This window comes from Camellia sinensis, chromosome 7 (assembly GCF_055761805.1).
Source record: "Camellia sinensis isolate YWXY chromosome 7, ASM5576180v1, whole genome shotgun sequence".
NCBI lineage: Eukaryota > Viridiplantae > Streptophyta > Magnoliopsida > Ericales > Theaceae > Camellia > Camellia sinensis.
Genome location: NC_138967.1, coordinates 140,020,469 through 140,025,928, shown reverse-complemented (window position 1 = coordinate 140,025,928; position 5,460 = coordinate 140,020,469). Strand labels below are relative to the sequence as shown.

General features: G+C 33.6%; 2 long non-coding RNA genes across 2 annotated transcripts; both read right to left on the bottom strand.

Moving 5' to 3' along the window:
* Positions 1-391: 391 nt before the first annotated feature.
* On the bottom strand, positions 392-4,189 carry LOC145794795 (uncharacterized). Its single transcript, XR_014334739.1, has 3 exons — positions 4,059-4,189; positions 1,491-1,843; positions 392-701 (listed from the first exon to the last, which is right to left on the bottom strand). It is a non-coding gene; the product is annotated as an uncharacterized LOC145794795 (long non-coding RNA).
* A 128-nt stretch (positions 4,190-4,317) lies between these two features.
* LOC145794794 (uncharacterized) lies at positions 4,318-5,234 on the bottom strand. Its single transcript, XR_014334738.1, has 5 exons — positions 5,189-5,234; positions 4,993-5,106; positions 4,626-4,723; positions 4,467-4,543; positions 4,318-4,376 (listed from the first exon to the last, which is right to left on the bottom strand). It is a non-coding gene; the product is annotated as an uncharacterized LOC145794794 (long non-coding RNA).
* Between the last annotated feature and the right edge of the window lie 226 nt (positions 5,235-5,460).

The window sequence follows — 5,460 nt, the reverse complement described above, 5'->3', positions numbered from 1 at the left end:
GATTTGTTTGTCGATAAATGTTTTCGTTTGGCAATGACAAATTGACATTGACAAAAAATACACTTCTAGCAACACAATATAAGTGGGCAAAAATAAACTTTTGACGACACATTTACTAACAAAAATAATTGAAAATAATTTATATATTTTTATAAGATTTACAGATTTACAAGAGGCATCCCTCAGGCACCACTATTACAAACTAATAACATTGATATGAAACCACCTAAAATTGATGTGCAAGCAAAAAAAACACTACTGTTACTGTTTTTAGAAGCAATGTATAAAACCTAAAAGGGTAAAGTCACTAAAATATCCAAATACATCCAAATTGTGAACTCACATTAAAAACAACAGATAATAAAATGAAAACATGAAACTAACCAAGACAGACAAAACGGCATGAAAATCACCCACAAACTTATCCAGTATACCAACATCTAGTAGCAGCCGCCTCACAGCAACATTGCAACAGCAGCAGCCCAGCAAGTATAAGTATAATGCTCCCATTATAAGTATAAGCAAATCTTACTTTGTCCATAGTACAAGTATAATGCTCCCATAGATGAGTACAAAGCCATGCTCCACCCATTTGCCATAAAGCCCAAACAGCCTGACTTCGGTCAGGAGATGTTTTTGCCTATATATGTGACACCTGATGTGCAACCCAACCATTTGCTTCATAGTTCACCTGTAACATTCTGTGCCTAAATAAAAACAATAGTGCTTATAAAGAATATAGAATGCTTAAATAGAACAATTTATCACGGAAAACACCAATCACAGAGTTCATCCTGGGTCTTAACCTACCTAACTACTTTGATGTACAAATTTTATATGCATACATACATATTTTATACTTATTCAGTCTTTCAAAAAAAAAATAAAAGATACTAAGCTCCAAATGATGGCCTGCAGAAAAACAAATATACATATATATACAATACCACATGTGATCACACAAAATGAATAAAACAACAGTTCATAAGGACCATTAATGTTTGATAAGTGAAAGATATTCTTATTTCGGCAGTTTTACTTCCATTGACCGACAGAGACAAAATGTAATCAAACAAGGGCTTGTGACACTCATGAAGGTTGCATGGAAGGGAGGGACAATAGTTCATTTGAAGATTAATATTCAAGTGTTGAGCGCCACTGGAAAGTTAAAAAGGAAAAGGTCACATTAGTAGATGCAAAAATACATATGCTTTTTTTATCAACAGGAAGCAGAGAAATTATGTTACATCAGAAGACTAATATAAAATGAAGTACAGATTGAAAGGCAATATTGCTGTTTTTATGGCTTAAAAATTCTATCTTTCCAACTCTCTCTCATCTCTCTTAGAAGCTAATTTCTTAAAGGGGAAGAAAAAAAGAAAGAAGATTTCACTATGCACTTGCATCAAGGAAAAAATTACAAGATACCATGCGCACACTGAGAGAGAGAGAGAGAGAGAGAGAGAGAGAGAGAGAGAGAGAGAGCTTACTCCCATGCTGGCTCAATATCCTTGTTCCATATTCCCTGCAAGTTTGCCACTTGAGTTCCAGGCCGTGAACATGAAATAAGTAGATATCAACCATACTGGAACAAAAGCTCCACTAAAGAGGGATCTTCATCAGTTTGAAAAGATTTCACTCTCTCTGCAGTTGAAACCATCTTATCTTCACTATTTTCTGAAAACAGATCAGTTGCAGAGGACAAATGTTTCTTCCTATCCAAACACCCATTTTCCCCAACATTCTTTGAGCTATTCGAAAGTTGCAGTGAGACGCGATGAAAAAGGTTTTGGTGCATCTGGGTTTGTGTAGTTTCCAGGAATCCCAGTCCAAAGTGTGTCCTCTGCCAAACGAATTCAAGTAATCTGCTGTCAGTTTCACTTTCATATTGAGAGAGAGAGAGAGTAGAACAACAGTTAAACTTCACAAGTTTCATCAAACTTATCTCCATGACCTTGAATTTTAATATGGTATCATTGGGTCTCTGTTTGGGTGCTAATAAGATTATTGGAATAGCAGTAATATTAAATATTTGAGTTTTTTGTTTTACATGAATTGGGACCCCAGGAACAATGAACCTCTAGCCTACTTTCAACTATTTGGCTTATAAATTATGAATGTTTAGAATCAACCATAACATGGGAGGCAAAAATTAGATTCAAACCTTTATTTCCTTCTTTCCTCTATTTCTAGCTATAAAACAGAGTTTCATCCAAAATAATAGATACATTAACACATCTACGCCATGTTTAATTAGTAGGATTAATAGTGAGGAGATTAACAACCCATGTGATTAGTGTAGGATTAGTTATCCAATTGGATTAGTGGGATACATAATCCGCTCTTGTGCACGTTCGTTTTGCAATGGATATGGAAATATATTATCCCAATTATATGTTTGTTTTGCATTAGCAGTCTCTTGTTTGATTTCTTGCCTATCTTCTTTCATCTTCTATAGGAGACCTAGATTAGGTTCAATAAAAAATGATTCTATCATTTCTATATCTGCAATTCAATATAGATGAATACATACTACATATATATTTTTGTCCTTTTATCATTTTTTTCATGTAAGTTGTAGGATTCTATTGATTTTGTTAGATAGAATATCCATTGGAACCTAATCCGAATAACAAAAATTACAACCAAACACTAGAATGTGAATCCCAATAATTAAGAATTTCAATCATATGCTATAATCTGCCCAATAAGACAGGCCACTAATGTTTGAGCTATCCTCAACTACACCAAATACATTGAACTAATCTCAATTCAAGTCCAAGACATACAAATACATTTAACTAATCTATTTTAACCATTTAAAGTTGAGTTTGGATCTTGGAATTATGAAGAGGAAAGCAAAAAAATGGGAAAAAAAAATCTTGGATTTGTGGAGTGAACAGAAAAGAAAGGAAAAATGGGAAGAAATTGAAAATATATATATATATATATAATTTCAGTTTCATTTTCCTTTCCCATGACAATGCAAGATCCAAACATAGCTTAAGGAATCCTCGTTTGGTATCATGCTATTTCAGTAATTTTTAATTTTTTAATTAAAATATGAAGTAAAAAATTATGTTTAGAATGACTTTTTTTTTTAATTTTTTATGAAAAAATGTGAGAAAATTTGACTTTTTTATATAATTTGTCAAGTTTTTAAACTTTTTTTTAATAAGTTTTAGGCTAAAAAGTGATGCTCATTCAGTGTAATATTGCTATCCATTTTATTATAAAAATACATGTAGGAAGGGTAAAGAACCAAAATGTCAAATGCTAAAATATTGAAGAACTCAAAACCCAAGATAAAGAACAAACTTCAAATCTTGAAAATAAACAATAATAGTATATCAAACAAGACTCAAAAGCACTGTCATCTCTTCCCTTTCTATCATTTCTAGGCAACCAAACAACAACAAAGCAAATTGGGATATACTGTTACGTTTACCATTAAGATTGAGAGTCTCGAATTGAACACCGATATTTGTATATGTTTCAGACAGTAAGGGGAAACCATAACAGCATAACTTATTATGAAACTCCTACATCAAAGTCTGCATTTAGTCATAGGAACAAATCTGAGTGGCAGATGCTGATTTTTTTAAACCATTCTTAATTTAAAACCACATTGATTCAAGCTGACTGTCAAACCCACATTAATCTGGTTTATTCAGTTCATTTAGAATGATGCTCAGGAACAGAACACACCAATTATTTATTTATTTATTTATTGGGAAGGGACAAATAACTCAAGCACAATGTTCTTTCAATTCAATTCTCTACAAATCAAAGAAAAGGGTTTTACAAACCCACCAATAATTCATATATATATATATATATAATATACATGCACAACCAAAATCAAAATAACGCACAAAATGTAATAGCAAACACAATGTGTTGCTAAAAAATAAGCCTCGTAGCTAAAATTTTGGCGCCTAATGTGAGCCTATTAAGCAAACACAATGCTTCAGACAAAACTTCCGTGAAACTTGTGGAGTGACTGGAATCAGTGTTTATAAGTAAAAAGGAAGTAGTTCAGGACTAGAGAGACTAACCTCAGCTCTACTTGTGGGGGTATTTCCATAATCCCTTGCCCTTAAACCATTTTGCTTGCTTCTTATAGAGCCATTTTGATGTGTTTCAGATTTGCCCCATGTGTGTGTGAGATCTGGTCCAATGGAGTGGAGCATTCCACGAGTGGACATGTCCCTATCGATCCCTGATCATCAATGAGCATTCTTAGTTTCTGTTGTTGCAAAGTACAGAAACCACTAGATAATGAAGCATAAGCATGCTAGTATTCTGATCCACTTACCCATTTTCTGAAATTCAATGTGGTTGAACTTGTTATGTGATTCATTAATATCCAAATCCTGTTCAATTTGATAGAGTTCCAAAAGATCAACACAAAAATATGTCAAGATGTGTGCAATTATGAATTTCTAGAAAATTTTAAACATCACCATGGCATCAATGTCCAAGACTTTCTTGACTTCCATTAGTTTTTTCTCAGTCAGATCAGAATGGATCACACATTTGCCTGTGGCATTTAACGCCAAAAAGTTTTAAAAAGCATTTAAAAATTTTTTAAAAAATGGAACTTAAAATTTGACTGAACATACCTAGCCTCCGGTTGCTTTTGGCATCAAGAAACCCATCATGCGTCGTTATCACCTTCATCAACCATGTCATCCATTATCATCACAATTCTACTGCTTATCTGTCAAAAGAGCTAATGTCATTCACATTTCAAACTTCAGAGAATACTGGAAACACCTAATATGTAAACAAGCTGAAACAGCCGAGCATAAAGACAAGTAATTACCTATTGGCGCGACTATGTATTGGTTATCTTGCGAATGGCTAACCTAAAGTGGGTTACAAATTGACAAGTAGTTAACTAAACACTTGTTCTATATGGTAAATCAAGCTTTCAGCAGTTAGTGAAGCTCATGGAGAACAAACAGTAACGAAATGTTAACACAGCACCTCACTGACAGATTCAGAATGCTCATCCCTTTGTACAAAATCAGCTCCCAAGCTCACATCATCGTCTTGAATGTCATCATTTTCATCTTCACAAGGATCAAGCATACTCTTAACCTGCATAATTTCCAATTACAAAACTCAAAATTTGAACAAGGGATCCAAGTGTCTCACTGTTCCTGCAATCTTGTATCTTTACCTTGAGAGCTAATACAAAATGTTTATTGTTGACATTCCCAACCTCTGCGGTCACTTGTGCCCTTACATTGGTCTTGGAAGGTGAATGCATTCTACAAACCCACAAGGCCCATGGTAAATCATGGTAATTTTAAATCCTATTACTCAGGGTTGAACAAGTGCTTATTTAAGTTTGTCCATTATAAAACTATTTTTTGAAGTTTTAATCTCAACAAAAATCAAACATGCTATTTTGATAAGTTGGAGGGGTAATTCCAGAGGGATAATATGCGT